Genomic DNA, 17,387 nt, shown 5'->3' on the forward strand with positions numbered 1-17,387 from the left:
TGAATTCCTGATCTGTTATTATACAGTCAATGACAGATCTGGTTCCCCTGCCTTCCCAGGTATACCAGTGAATGTTCTTATGTTTAAAAAAGGAGTTTTTGATTACTAAGCCCATACTGGCACAGAAATCCAAGAGTTGTTTCCCGTTCCTGTTGGCCTCCATATCCTCTCCAAATTTACCCATAACCTTTTCATACCCTTCTGTTCGATTTCCAATCCTGGCGTTAAAATCACCCATGAGCAAAACACTGTCCTTTACTCTAACAACTACATCACTGAGTGCCTCATAAAAACTATACATCTTATCTTGATCTGTCCCTTCACAATGCGAATATACTGACCCAATTCTAATTTTCTTGCTAGACACTGTCAAATCTACCCACATCAGTCGTTCGTTTACATACCTTATTGCAACTACGCTGGGTTCCATTTCTTTCCTGATGTAAAGCCCTACACCCCATTGTGCTATTCCTGCTTTGACTCCTGACAGGTAGACCTTGTATTCTCCCACTTCCTCTTCTTTCTCACCCCTTACTCGAATGTCACTAACAGCTAAAACGTCCAGCCCCATCTTACTTGCAGCCTCTGCCAGCTCTACCTTCTTCCTAGAGTAGCCCCCATTGATATTAATAGCTCCCCATCTCATTACCAATTGTTTGCCAAGTCGTATCTTCGGAGTCCCTGGTTTGTCAGTTAGAGGTGGGACTCCGTCACCTCCAAAGGTCCGAGGCATTTTGCTCTGATTGTTGCCAGCATCATATTTAAAGTACCAGGGAAGCAGGTTGCTAGCCTTACTTGCCCCGAGTCCCATTGGGTTTTACCCCTAACGGCTGAGGTACTAACCGATGGATTTGGTAGTCTTTGCCGTATGAGCACAAAGGTGACCACGACTCAGAGTATGTCCGGCATGCCCAGCCTTATCCCAAAGTAACTGGTATCGCCACTGTTGGGACCACTTACTTGGCCACTCATACGTTGCCCGTGGTTCATGAGCTAGGACATGACTACAGGAACCCACACCATGAGCCACAGGGGTTTTATCAGAACAAAAAAAAAAAAAAAAAAAAAAACAAAGTTCACAAAATGTCCGACGGATGGCGCTGGACAGCAAAACGTCAGTGACTGCGCTTGACAACCGTGTTACAGAATCGCATCATCCCCAGGCTGGCTGATAAACGCCTGCTGGAACGTACGATGTTTATGGAGAATGGCGCTCCACCCCATATTGCTAGACGCGTTAAAGATCTCTTGCGCGTGTCGTTTGGTGATGATCGTGTGCTCAGCCGCCTCTTTCGTCATGCTTGACCTCCCACGTCCCCAGACCTCAGTCCGTGCGATTATTGGCTTTCGGGTTACCTGAAGTCGCAAGTGCATCGTGATCGACCGACATCTCTAGGGATGCTGAAAGACAACATCCGACGCCAATGCCTCACCATAACGCCGTACATGCTTTACAGTGCTGTTCACAACAGTATTCCTCGACTACAGCTATTGTTGAGGAATAGTGGTGGACATATTGAGCATTTCCTGTAAAGGACATCATCTTTGCTATGTTTTACTTTGTTATGCTAATTATTGCTGTTGTGTTGGCTGAAGAGTCAACACCGTGGTACTAGAGGAGGCCGAATTGCACGCGTTTTAGCTCACGCAGGCTGGCGTGAGGAGGGAAGAACTATACTGACGTGAGGTCTGGAACATGACAAGGAATTAGAATTCAGAAGGCGGACGTAATTAGATTGATACTTAACTTTAATCCATTAATGATGAATGTCGCTCTTGACGGTACTTGAGTCACAATATTATCTGTTCAGAAGACATAGAAACTGAATATGGCGCCTTGCTAGGTCGTAGCAAATCACGTAGCTGAAGGCTATGCTAAACTGTCGTCTTGGCAAATGAGAGCGTATGTAGACAGTGAACCATCGCTAGCAAAGGCGGCTGTACAACTGGGGCGAGTGCTAGGGAGTTTCTCTAGACTAGACATGCCGTGTGGCGGCGCTCGGTCTGCAATCACTGATAGTGGCGACACGCGGGTCCGATGTATACTAACGGACCGCGGCCGATTTAAAGGCTACCACCTAGCAAGTGTGGTGTCTGGCGGTGACACCACAATTGCTATTCTGATCAGCTGAATCGCCATCTGTCGGACTTTTTTGAACGTTTGTATTTTTTTGGTTCTAATAAAACTCCATGTCATTCCAAGCATGTGTGTCAATTTGTACCTCTCTATCTACATTATTCCGTGATTTATTCAGTTTTCAAATTTATACTGACTTTTGATCACCCGGTATAACAAGATGTCGAGTAAGCAAAAGATCTTCGCAGCACGGGAGGCTATTCAGTAAGCTGCAGCTGATAAGGATGGGACATTTGGATCGAGAACTGACACTGAGATAACCTTTAAACAATTTAGTGAATCTCTGAATGAAGCCTCAGCAAATTACACAACAACGTTGGCATTTCATTAACCATCAAATGGATTCTAGGATAGACAAAACATTCAGTGTCAGTGATGATAAACCATAGATGTTGGGCACACAGCCCATAAGTTTAAAAGAAAAAAGCAATAGAGATATGTGATATGTGATAGGGAATTTCAGATAACAACTGGTCTAATGAACCTCATTTTCCTAAATATTACAAAGATTGTAAATTATTCACCCAAAGATCTGGAGATGTGTGGTTAAATACTGCAGTTGAGTGGTGTACATAAGAAAGTAAGAAATTGACACAGTGCGAAATAAAGAACCATTACAAAGCCTGTCAGATGCTTGATATAGTGGTGGCTTACATACAGCATAAAAGAGTCAGCAATTGATCCCTGCAGTATATATACTACAACAAGTCCAGTGAGCTAACAGATCATCTGTGATTGCTCATGGCATCAGCTGGTGGTGGTAATAATGCTTATTCGAATAATATTGTTTCAGTAATCTCTGAGCTTAGAGATAGAGGTATACTCGAATAAGTATAGAGACTAGTTCGAGAACCACACAAACTGGCACGTACAACATACCATAATAGGCACGTTATGATTAAAGGTTTGGATGACTTATGGCAGACTGATATTGTAGATATGTGGGAATATTATGTAAATAATGGATTCAAATATATGTGATAGTAATTGATACGTACTGAAAATTTCACTGAACGTCGCCTTTTAAAGCAAAAATGGAAAGAGATGTGGGGGAGGCGTTTGAGTGTTTGTTGCAGACAAGGACGAACAGATGCCTGGAAAACATCCTAACCAATAACAGTGGAGAGTTTTACAATTGGTATTTCAAGACCGTGATGTAGTGGTGTGGAACACGTCACTAATCAACACTGGCCCATCTGAAGACGAATATCCTGGAACGTCTGAGCAGGACAACAAAAGACCAAATGTGGATGTATTTTAATCTTTGCAGCTCATAAAAATGGACGGGTATCCTGCCATAAATAACTGCACAGTATAATCGAACCAAACAAAGTTCAATATAAATGAGACCAATCGATGTTCGTGATAATCGACTCAATTCTACGGTGTACTATCGTATTAAAACGCTGGATCGACGTAAACAGAAATTTAACATGGGTGATTCAGTACACTTGCAAAACACATGGCATTGTTTGAGAATTCGTATCTCCCAAACTGGTCGAGTGAGATATTCACAGTTTCCAAAGCGCAGAGAACAAATCCCAGGACATATATCTTAAATAATAGCAGTGGCACTGATATTTCAGGACGCTTTTACACAAAGAAAATGTAGAAGAGCTCAGAACCACGCGTGTTTCTCGTAGAGTGTGTTATAAGATGTCAAGGAAATAGAGCGCAAGTTAAATGGCCTGGTTTTCTTGCCACACAAAACAGCTGGATTGATGTTGACGATTTTCCACATTATGGATTGCACAGAGCAGAGCCAGCGCAGTAGCATAACGTGCACGATAGCGTACACATTGCAGGAAACGGTGGTGTTCTCGACAAACTTCCACTCGAATTGCACAGCCGCGGTATAATTACTGCAGGAGCTTCAAATAGTTTGCCTCATCGTGGTGGTTTTTAGTAATACCATTTGTGGTAAAATTAAATTGGGTTTGGGTGTGAATTTCATGTTACGAGAGCCACGCATTGTGCATTGAAGAAGAAGAAAATAATGAAGAAAAAGTCATGACAAGGATGTTTAAAAAAACTGTATCCTGAAACTTGAAGGACTAGTTAGTGCTCACCGGGTTCTGCCGAAACCCAATACGTCAGGCGGAATCATCCCCTTCCTCATTCCCTTCCTCACACGTCTCTCACAACGGGTTAACCGGTTGGTCGCTCTGCAGCTATTGCCAGAACAGTCAAGAAAGCACAGAACTCCCAGGAACAGCTAGGCATAACCGCATAGTGGAAGCGGCAGCCATCAGAAAAGAACCATGTCTAAAACCAGGACTAGGTCTCTACACAAATAAAAATAATCTATTAGCTCTCCTACCGTATAGACCGTTTACAAACTCATATCTGCTCAAGTTTGTTAAGAAAAAAGTCGAAGTTCCAATATTCTGCGGTGCTTTTATGCGGGATATAGTACTGAAGACTATGTGGAAATCCAGAGAATATGGAATTGTGAATTTAGAAGTTTCTGGGAGACCAGGTACCCACTGGTTGGCGTATGTTAAGAAAAATGCAAATAACGTGTACGATTTTGACTGTTTTGGAGAAATGCAGCCACCGGAAGATGATACTTCACCGTCAGAAGATGGTTGTTCTACAATTTTCATCGCTACCAGGACTTGAACACTTACTTTTGTGGGCATAGGTGCATCATGTTCCTCCTAACTTTTATGGAGAAGGATATATAAGGAGGTGCGTTCAACACCCACTCATCAGTTAAGGTGCATATGCAGTGTTGTAAACTCTTACTTTAAAAGAACGACCGTCAGTATTACTCGCGAATTACTTCCCACTGACTGATTTAAGAAATAATTAGTGGAGTACTGCGCTGATTCGACTGGAGACATACAACGGGATTCAGAATAACATAGAGGGTAACAATGAACTTCATATGCAAATTAATGGTGGAATACGAAAGTGTGGAAATAGAATCTGTAGTGTACGACGATGACGGTTTAAACGACGTTTTAAAACGGTCTGGAAAAGGCATTGAACTACGTGAAAACATCAATGCACTTAAATCTCAAATAAAGCCACCGACTGACTTTAATCACAAAGGTTCAACAGGACGGCTACTGGGTTTCATAAAAGGACAGGTTTTGAAGAAGGATTCTAATGAGCTTTACAGATCTGATCAGTCTGTGGATATGCTTCCTATCAATATCACCAATGTCGAGTGTAACGTTGCCACAAACTATTATCTCAACAGTAGATTGAGTCACAAAATTTACGGATTCTTCAGATCAGTTGGAACAGTTATAAGGTCGTTGAGACCCTGCCATCGCTATTGACCTCTCTTTAACAGTTCACTCACTGAGCTATCTGGAGCTGCGTATTGTGGACCAGGATAATCAACTTGTCGACTTTCGTGGCGAGGAAATTATTGTATGGCTACACCTAAAGTGGAACCAGCAGTGACCTCGTACGTGCAGAGGCCGGTAAGCGGTGGCGGCCTTCAACCAGACGGGAAATGTTGAGGGCAGAAGCTACGATCTTTAATTTGCGATGATGGGAGCATCAGCAGCGACCTTCAATCACTCAGATATTGCAGCTCTCAGTGTCCTCATATCGTCAGCAAAGACAGAATGGGCGTAAGGTATAAAACCAACGTGCACAATGCACAGCGCAGCACTTCACAACAGAACAGCAACACATGCAAACTACGAGTTTCTTAAATCAGTAGGTCTGAAATCTTGCAGTGATGTCATTCTAAATAACTAGCCCTGTGAGATATGAGAGTGTATTATACGACAGTAATACTTCTCGTATAAACCGTATGCATAAGTCACATTTAACAAGGACGATGAAATTACAATCGTCATCCAGCACCAAGACGCTTTAGCCCTTCCATCTAGGAGTTTGATATATCTTGATAGATCATTTACGATAAGGGATGGTACTCCTACAGCTGCATCTAACCTCACATGTAATTGCTCAGCGTTCCTGTTTCAGAGATAGGATATGAACTTAACGGCTTCAAGACTGATCGTACACACAATTTAGGCATAACATCACCACTTAAAATGTATATCTCTGCTTCTCCCTTGGATTTAAAAGATTTAGAAAATGCATAGACGAGCCAGTGGATAGAAAAACGGAAAGATACAAGAAATTTACTGGATATATATCCCTAAAACTGCTTACGGGTTACTTTGAGGACCTGTGGCAAATTGGTCTGAATGTTAAACAGGAACTTATTCTGGTATAGAGTACAACGGGTAACAACTCATACATTCAACGAGTTCAAGAGGACAACGAGATCGATATTAATAAAATAATATGGAAAATGCCACACATCAGTGTATTACATGAACAGCGTTTGGAGATCTGAATGCTGGTGTATTTCTACTACTATCGTACTGTTCATGGGAGGTTTCCGAGCAGTGGTCCATTAAAACCTCCACACAATTTGAAATGCATAGGATCATCATACCTGCGTTTCACACCAATAGAAGAGGGAATACAACAAATTATCCCACCAAATTTGAAAACTGCAGTTTAACTAATGCCAGAGTATATCTGAACTCTGAATTCTAACCATATGATAATTTACACCTGCAGTAGGATGAAAATATATACAGTCTAGCATATAACATGTATACGAGGTTCTGTACTTCATACTGTGAAGAGAAGGATGTCTATATAGCCTACAGGAATTCAAGGAGCTGGCACCGATCATTGTTATAGACTGCTCAAAACAGAACGACTTAGTTACGTCTGGACTATAGATGTGCGAATGGAATTTGAATCTTTGGTAAATTTCCCAGAATACACTGCAGCATCTTTTGTAATTCTACATGACCGTGCGAATAACAATTGTCCGCTCGCTGGTATTGAGCAACAAGCTGCATAAATGAACAAGTGCTGAACCATACGCAGAATTTCAGAATGGTATCTCAAGGTGTGAAAACCATTGGAGACACGTTGAGTTTCTATGATAATGAGAATCATCAATTCATATTTAAAGATGTTGCATTCTTAGCATACATAGAAGATGACGTAATAATAGAGACATTCTCATCAAACATTGCATTACCGAGGTCTTTCAAAGATGGAAGTGTTCTATACTATAGATGAGGGTAAAGTGGCTAACATGGTTGTACCCTGGAATTCACTGGCATGATCCTGTTATACCCTACACAGATATGATGATTTCGCTTCGATTATTCGTCCACACGGACACCATAGTCTACGTCAAAGGCAGGGACAAGATGTGTCGAATCTTGAAGTTCATTGCTATTCAGGAACTGGAATTCTACTGGTGTCCTTCTCCCCATCGACTCAATAGGGAAAGATGTGTGGAAATGGTGTGTCTGCTTCTGAAAATGTAAAATGAAAAATAAATGATTTTCTTACCTCACAATCTGTGTGTCATTTCTCTTGACCCTGTTCCCACTTTGGTAGTATACAGTTTTGCCCAGGTAATGTTTCTATTGTTTTCTTCAGGCACTGGTGTTATAATTTTGACATGTTTGCTACATATCTTTGGAAGTGGATATGGTCACGTGCCTCCTGCTCCCATAAGTCAATTCGCGCTGCTTTGTAGGCACAATCCCATACAAGGTTCTATTTGTTTTGTTATCTTCAATGTTAAACTTCACCTTTATGTTCAAAACAAATATCATTGGTGTCTTGCACATCCATTATGTTTACAATTGGGAAAGATCTTCTCTAAATAAAAACAACAGATTTTTTTTTGCTACACAATAACAAAAAAATCACTGGTTGAAATATTTACTGTTGAGATATATAAATCTGTGCTAAAAACTAATGCAGAGACACTTTTATTCTTACACTACAACACTCCCAATAGTAGCAGTTACTTGGTTGCTATACAACAACACTTCTGAAGGACTGTCACTACCTAAATATATACTATACAGCGTCGTCCACTGATCGTGAACGGGCCAAATATCTCACGAAATGAGCGTCAAACGAAGAAACTACAAAGAACGAAACTTGTCTAGCTTGAAGGGGGAAACCAGATGGCGCTATGGTTGGCCCGCGAGATGGCGCTGCCGTAGGTTAAACAGATATCAACTGTGTTTCTTTTTAAATGGGAACCCTCATTTCTTATTACATATTCGTGTAGTACGTAAAGAAATATGAATGTTTTGGTTGGACCACTTTTTTTGCATTGTGATAGATGGCGCAGTAATAGTCACAAATATATGGCTCACAATTTTAGACGAACAGTTGGTAACAGGTAGTTTTTCAAATGAAAATAAAGAACGTAGGTACGTTTGAACATTTTATTTCGGTTGTACCAATTTTATACATGTACCTTTGTGAGCTTATCATTTCTGAGAACGCATGCTGTTACAGCGTGATTACCTGTAAATACCACATAAATGCAATAAATGCTCAAAATGATGTCCGTCAACCTCAATGCATTTGGCAATACGTGTAACGACATTCCTCTCAACAGCGAGTAGTTCACCTTCCGTAGTGTTCGCACACGCATTGATAATGCGCTGACGCGTGTTGTCAGGCGTTGTCGGTGGATCACGATAGCAAATATACTTCAACTTTCCCCACAGAAAGAAACCCGGGGACGTCAGATCCGGTGAACGTGAGGGCCGTGGCATGGTGTTTCGACGACCAATCCACCTGTCATGAAATATCTTTTTCAGTACCGCTTCAACCGCACGCGAGATATGTGCCGGACATTCATCATGTTGGAAGTGCATCGCCATTCTCTCATGCAGTGAAACATCTTGTAGTAAAACCGGTAGAACATTGCGTAGGAAATCAGCATACATTGCACCATTTAGATTGCCATCGATAAAATGGGGGCCAATTATCCTTCCTCCCATAATGCCGCACCATACATTAACCCGCCAAGGTCGCTGATGTTCCACTTGTCGAAGCCATCGTGGATTTTCCGTTGCCCAATAGTGCATACTATGCTGTCGGTGAATGACGCTTCATCGCGGAATAGAACGCGTGTAAAATATCTGACATCGTCCGGTAATTTGTCTTGTGCCCAGTGGCAGAACTGTACACTACGTTCAAAGTCGTCGCCATGCAATTCCTGGTGCATAGAAATATGGTACGGGTGCAATCGATGTTGATGTAGCATTCTCAACACCGTCGTTTATGAGAATCCCGATTGTCGCTCAATTTGTCTGCTACTGATGTGCGGATTAGCCGCGACAGCAGCTAAAACACCTACTAGGGCATCATCATTTGTTGCAGGTCGTGGCTGACGTTTTACATGTGGCTGAACACACGCACTTATACGTTTGTGACTATTACAGCACCATCTATCACAAAGAGGAAAAAGTGGTCCCACTAAAACATTCATATTTCTTTACGTACTACACAAATATGTAATAAAAATGGGGGTTCCTATTTTAAAAAACGCAATTGATATCCGTTTGTCCTATGGCAGCGCCATCTAGCGGGCCAGCCATAGCGCCATCTGGTTTCCACCATCAAGGTAGACGAGTTTCGTTCTTTGTAGCTCTTTCGTTTGATGCTTATTTCGTGAGATATTTGGCCCGGTCACGATCAATGGACCACCCTGTATTCATCTACACTTAAAAACTAATCTAATTTCTACGGCTAGCAGCAGGTGAAACTTAAAAAATCTATTGTATGTACATGACATGCAAGGTAAGTGTAAATACAGGACGATTATAATTAAACTTTCAAAACGCTGTAGAAATAACACCACTGGTCGGGATGACGTAGAATTGCAACGTGATATTATCGGAGAAGTGGGAAAAGGTATGGCACAAGTAAGAAATAGTGTGAAAATTGATCAATAGATGGAATTTTATGTGTCATAATACGTAAATGAAAACATCTGACATGCGCAAGACCCGTTGAAGTTGGTATAAACACGCTAGGTACAAGGCTTTTCCTCCTTTCGCGTCTGCGACGTTCGCCATAACTGTCTCAATGCAGGATCACGCTCTGTTTGTAAAGATGTATTACGAGAATGATGACTGTGCACACGTCGCTCTGCAGAAGTCCCGGAAACTGAAGGGTTTGAAAAAAAGGCATTGGTCCGATGACTGCCGTGAGTCTGGAGAAAATGTTTCGGAAATTCGAAAAGATGGGTTCTTTTGGTGTGCAACCTGGTAGAAGAAGGAAACGAATTGATTCGACATCAGTGAAAGCAGTGACCACAGCAATGCAGGAGGAGAGAGGAGTGGGGGGTGTGCAAACGCGTAGTGCAAGGAGAATTGCCCGAACATTGTACGTATTCGTGAGCACGGTGCGTACAATCCTATGAAACATCCTTCTTTGCTATCCATTAAAAATTATCCATGAGCAAGAATTGCTTCCTGTTGATCTATCAGCAAGAGAGACCTTTGATTTAGAATTTCTTGCTCACGTGGAAGTGGATAATGATTGGCCGTGGAAGATTTTGTGGACAGACGAAGCGCACTTCCATCTGACAGGATATGTTAATACACAGAATTGTCGAATATGGGCAACGGAAACAAGTACTACTTCAACCTGAAAAGGTCACTGTGCGGTACGGGTTTACGGAATCATTTATCATAGGGCCATATTTTTCGAAGAGACAGGTGCTTCCGGTCCTGTTACCTGTACTGTCACTGGTAACCGCTATGAGTGTCTTCATCTACACATCTACATCTACATCTATACTCCGCGAGCCACCTTACGGTGTGTGGCGGAGGGTACTTATTGTACCACTATCTGATCCCCCCTTCCCTGTTCCATTCACGAATTGTGCGTGGGAAGAACGACTGCTTGTAAGTCTCCCTATTTGCTCTAATTTCTCGGATCTTTTCGTTGTGATCATTACGCGAGATATATGTGGGCGGTAGTAATATGTTGCCCATCTCTTCCCGGAATGTGCTCTCTCGTAATTTCGATAATAAACCTCTCCGTATTGCGTAACGCCTTTCTTGAAGTGTCCGCCACTGGAGCTTGTTCAGCATCTCCGTAACGCTCTCGCGCTGACTAAATGTCCCCATGACGAATCGCGCTGCTTTTCGCTGGATCATGTCTATCTCTTCTATTAATCCAACCTGGTAAGGGTCCCATACTGATGAGCAATACTCAAGAATCGGACGAACAAGCGTTTTGTAAGCTACTTCTTTCGTCGATGAGTCACATTTTCTTAGAATTCTTCCTATGAATCTCAACCTGGCGCCTGCTTTTCCCACTATTTGTTTTATGTGATCATTCCACTTCAGATCGCTCCGGATAGTAACTCCTAAGTATTTTACGGTCGTTACCGCTTCCAATGATTTACCACCTATGGCATAATCGTACTGGAATGGATTTCTGCCCCTATGTATGCGCATTATATTACATTTATCTACGTTTAGGGAAAGCTGCCAGCTGTCGCACCATGCATTAATCCTCTGCAGGTCTTCCTGGAGTACGTACGAGTCTTCTGATGTTGCTACTTTCTTGTAGACAACCGTGTCATCTGCAAATAGCCTCACGGAGCTACCGATGTTGTCAACTAAGTCATTTATGTATATTGTAAACAATAAAGGTCCTATCACGCTTCCTTGCGGTACTCCCGAAATTACCTCTACATCTGCAGATTTTGAACCGTTAAGAATGACATGTTGTGTTCTTTCTTCTAGGAAATCCTGAATCCAATCACAAACCTGGTCCGATATTCCGTAAGCTCGTATTTTTTTCATTAAACGTAAGTGCGGAACCGTATCAAATGCCTTCCTGAAGTCCAGGAATACGGCATCAATCTGCTCGCCAGTGTCTACGGCACTGTGAATTTCTTGGGCAAATAGGGCGAGCTGAGTTTCACATGATCTCTGTTTGCGGAATCCATGTTGGTTATGATGAAGGAGATTTGTATTATCTAAGAACGTCATAATACGAGAACACAAAACATGTTCCATTATTCTACAACAGATTGACGTAAGCGAAATAGGCCTATAATTATTCGCATCTGATTTATGACCCTTCTTGAAAATGGGAACGACCTGCGCTTTCTTCCAGTCGCTAGGTACTTTACGTTCTTCCAGCGATCTACGATAAATTGCTGATAGAAAGGGGGCAAGTTCTTTAGCATAATCACTGTAGAATCTTAAGGGTATCTCGTCTGGTCCGGATGCTTTTCCGCTACTAAGTGATAGCAGTTGTTTTTCAATTCCGATATCGTTTATTTCAATATTTTCCATTTTGGCGTCCGTGCGACGGCTGAAGTCAGGGACCGTGTTACGATTTTCCGCAGTGAAACAGTTTCGGAACACTGAATTCAGTATTTCTGCCTTTCTTCGGTCGTCCTCTGTTTCGGTGCCATCGTGGTCAACGAGTGACTGAATAGGGGATTTAGATCCGCTTACCGATTTTACATATGACCAAAACTTTTTAGGGTTCTTGTTTAGATTGTTTGCCAATGTTTTATGTTCGAATTCGTTGAATGCTTCTCTCATTGCTCTCTTTACGCTCTTTTTCGCTTCGTTCAGCTTTTCCTTATCAGCTATGATTCGACTACTCTTAAACCTATGATGAAGCTTTCTTTGTTTCCGTAGTGCCTTTCGTACATGATTGTTATACCACGGTGGATCTTTCCCCTCGCTTTGGACCTTAGTCGGTACGAACTTATCTAAGGCGTACTGGACGATGTTTCTGAATTTTTTCCATTTTTGTTCCACATCCTCTTCCTCAGAAATGAACGTTTGATGGTGGTCACTCAGATATTCTGCGATTTGTGCCCTATCACTCTTGTTAAGCAAATATATTTTCCTTCCTTTCTTGGCATTTCTTATTACACTTGTAGTCATTGATGCAACCACTGACTTATGATCACTGATACCCTCTTCTACATTCACGGAGTCGAAAAGTTCCAGTCTATTTGTTGCTATGAGGTCTAAAACGTTAGCTTCACGAGTTGGTTCTCTAACTATCTGCTCGAAGTAATTCTCGGACAAGGCAGTCAGGATAATGTCACAAGAGTCTCTGTCCCTGGCTCCAGTTCTGATTGTGTGACTATCCCATTCTATACCTGGTAGATTGAAGTCTCCCCCTATTACAATAGTATGATCACGAAACTTCTTCACGACGTTCTGCAGGTTCTCTCTGAGGCGCTCAACTACTACGGTTGCTGATGCAGGTGGTCTATAGAAGCATCCGACTATCATATCTGACCCACCTTTGATACTTAGCTTAACCCAGATTATTTCACATTCGCATTCGCTAATAACTTCACTGGATATTATTGAATTCTTTACTGCTATAAATACTCCTCCACCATTGGCGTTTATCCTATCCTTGCGGTATATATTCCATTCTGTGTCTAGGATTTCGTTACTGTTCACTTCCGGTTTTAACCAACTTTCCGTTCCTAATACTATATGCGCACTATTTCCTTCAATAAGAGATACTAATTCAGGAACCTTGCCCTGGATACTCCTGCAGTTTACCAATATTACGTTAACTTTTCCTGTTTTTGGTCTCTGAGGACGGACGTTCTTTATCAACGATGATAATGTCCTCTCTGGTAAGCCGTCAGGTATTTTATCGTTTCGCCCAAGGGGGGGTCCCTCTAACCTAAAAAACCCCCGTGTGCACGCCACACGTACTCTGCTACCCTAGTAGCTGCTTCCGGTGTGTAGTGCACGCCTGACCTGTCTAGGGGGGCCCTACAGTTCTCCACCCAATAACGGAGGTCGATGAATTTGCAACCATTATAGTCGCAGAGTCGTCTGAGCCTCTGGTTTAGACCCTCCACACGGCTCCAAACCAGAGGACCGCGATCGACTCTGGGCACTATGCTGCAGATATTAAGCTCAGCTTGCACTCCGCGTGCGATGCTGGTTGTCTTCACCAAATCAGCCAGCCGCCGGAAGGAACCAAGGATGGCCTCAGAACCCAAGCGGCAGGCGTCATTCGTTCCAACATGTGCTACTATCTGCAGCCGGTCACACCCAGTGCGTTCAATAGCTGCCGGAAGGGCCTCCTCCACATTACGGACGAGACCCCCCGGCAAGCACACCGAGTGCACACTGGCATTCTTCCCCGACCTACCTGCTATTTTCCTGAGGGGCTCCATAACCCGCCTAACGTTGGAGCTCCCTATAACTAATAGGCCCGCCCTCTGTGACTGTCGGGACCTTGCCGGAGAATCGGCCACTGGCCCAACAGGCGAGGCATCCTGTGGTGGCTCGGAAACGATGTCATCACCACTAGGAAGCACCCCGTACCTGTTGGAAAGGGGTAAGGCAGCTGCCACGCGGCCAGATCCCACCTTCGCCTTTCGGCCAGGCACGCGAGAGCCCACCACTGTCCGCCATTCACCCTGGAGTGATGGCTGACCGGTAAGATGCTCACTGCCGGAAGACGCAGCGACATCAGGGGTTCCATGTGATTCCAAGGCCACCGAAGTAGGCATAGGTCTCACCACAGTTGCCCCAACGCCACTACGAGCCGACGCCTGCGCCTCGAGCTCGATGAGCCTAACAGACAAAGCCTCCACCTGCCCCCGAAGAGTGGCCAATTCTCCTTGCGTCCGCTCACAACAACCACAGTCCCTACACATGACTATGTTTACCCTACCCTATACGGTGACAAATTCCCAAGATAATCTTCTGATGAGCTACTCTGATAATCAAGAAACAATCACTGAAATACGAGACGCGAAAACTACGCTAGGTTTTCCCAGAAAAACTATTTAAAAGCTAAGCGCAGCAAATAAGTACAAAAACGCTTTATACAAACAGTACTCGCTGCTGCTGGTGCTCTCGCTCTCGCTGTCACAAGACAACTGCTGATTCAAGTGACTAGTGGCTAACGGCCGCGAAACAAACAAAGACGGTTTTAGGGCGCTTTCTGTTCTAAACGATCAAGAAAACACTAAGAAATCTAACACGAAAACTACGTAAAGCCTTATCAAGAACCGTTAGTTACTATGCAGAGCAGATAAACACAAATAGAATCCCTTCCTTAGTGGAAGGTCGTAAACAAAATGCAAAATAAACGCTTTATACAAACAGTACTGTGCTGCTGCTGGTGCTCTCGCTCTCGCTGTCACCACGTCATTCTAGATCTCCATTAGCGTGGATGTGTGGATGGGATCATTTTTATGCAAGATGGCGCATCTCCGCACACTGCAAATCCAGTAAAGGAGCTGCTGAAGCGCCATTTCGGATATGCTAGAATTATCGGCAGCCATTTCCCTACAGCCTGGCCGTCCCGATTACCTGATCTTAATCCGTGTGACTTCTAGTTGTTGTGTTCAGTGTTGAGATTGCAAACTTAGCTGCATTGAAAGCACGCATTGAGCTACACATTCTGAACGTGACCTCGAAAACACTTCGATCAGTTGTGGAACATGCCGCTTCTCGATTTCAACTTGTTGCAGATAACGGTAGACAGAATATTGAACATGTTTTCCGGCAGTCGCATGGAAATTAATAATCCGATTTGATTTTGATTAATGCTTTTTATGCGCTTTCGGCCTCAGGACAAATTAAAAACCAATTTTTCCCTTCCGATGTTATATGACCTTGCCGTGGTGGATGGGCTTACGGAGCTTTTCGACTCTGTAAGTGCAGAACAGGGAATCAGTGGTCATAAGGCCGTTGCAGCATCCCTGAATATGGACGTTAATAGGAATATAAAAAAGGGAGGAAGGTTTATTTGTTTAGCAAGAGTAATAGACAGCAGATTTCAGACTACCTAACAGATCAAAACGAAAATCTCTGTTCCGACACTGACAATGTTGAGTGTTTATGGAAAAAGTTCAAGGCCATCGTAAAATGCGTTTTAGACAGGTACGTGCCGAGTAAAACTGTGAGGGACGAGAAAACCCACCGTGGTTCAACAACAAAGTTAGGAAACTACTGCGAAAGCAAAGAGAGCTTCACTCCAAGTTTAAACGCAGCCATAACCTCTCAGACAAACAGAAGCTAAACGATGTCAAAGTTTGCGTAAGGAGGGCTATGCGTGAAGCGTTCAGTGAATTCGAAAGTAAAATTCTATGTACCGACTTGACAGAAAACCCTAGGAAGTTCTGGTCTTACGTTAAATCAGTAAGTAGCTCGAAACAGCATATCCAGACACTCTGGGATGATAATAGCATTGAAACAGAGGACGACACGCGTAAAGTTGAAATACTAAACACCTAATCAGTGTACGATCCGTACCAGATCGGGTTGACGGAGGAGATAGAGAAGATCCAAAGAAGAGCGGCGCGTTTCGTCACAGGGTTATTTGGTAACCGTGATAGCGTTACGGAGATGTTTAGCAAACTCAAGTGGCAGACTCTGCAAGAGAGGCGCTCTGCATCGCGGTGTAGCTTGCTCGCCAGGTTTAGAGAGGGTGCGTTTCTGGATGAGGTATTGAATATATTGCTTCCCCCTACTTATACCTCCCGAGGAGATCACGAATGTAAAATTAGAGAGATTCGAGCGCGCACGGAGGCTTTCAGACAGTCGTTCTTCCCGCGAACCATACGCGACTGGAACAGAAAAGGGAGGTAATAACAGTGGCACGTGAAGTGCCCTCCGCCACACACCGTTGGGTGGCTTGCCGGGTATAAATGTAGATGTAGATCACACCTGTACACCCATGCACACTGAGCGTCACAGTTCGTTTAACGTGAAACGTACACCTTAGACATTTCTGTACGATTCTTTTCATTTCTAGTCGACCACTATTAAATTACGACGCTTACAGCGCCATCTATTGCTACATTTTGTGACTATTTATGTTACTTCTGCCATACGTTTTCCCCATTCTCCGCTAATATTCCGTTGCAATTTGACGTCATTATGGCCAGTGGTGTTATTCCTACAGCGGTTTGAAAGTTTAACTTTAATTATAATCCCCTGTATTTCTGACATATACACTCCTGGAAATTGAAATAAGAACACCGTGAATTCATTGTCCCAGGAAGGGGAAACTTTATTGACACATTCCTGGGGTCAGATACATCACATGATCACACTGACAGAACCACAGGCACATAGACACAGGCAACAGAGCATGCACAATGTCGGCACTAGTACAGTGTATATCCACCTTCCGCAGCAATGCAGGCTGCTATTCTCCCATGGAGACGATCGTAGAGATGCTGGATGTAGTCCTGTGGAACGGCTTGCCATGCCATTTCCACCTGGCGCCTCAGTTGGACCAGCGTTCGTGCTGGACGTGCAGACCGCGTGAGACGATGCTTCATCCAGTCCCAAACATGCTCAATGGGGGACAGATCCGGAGATCTTGCTGGCCAGGGTAGTTGACTTACACCTTCTAGAGCACGTTGGGTGGCACGGGATACATGCGGACGTGCATT

Source organism: Schistocerca cancellata, chromosome 9, assembly GCF_023864275.1.
Source record: "Schistocerca cancellata isolate TAMUIC-IGC-003103 chromosome 9, iqSchCanc2.1, whole genome shotgun sequence".
Classification (NCBI taxonomy): Eukaryota; Metazoa; Arthropoda; class Insecta; order Orthoptera; family Acrididae; genus Schistocerca; species Schistocerca cancellata.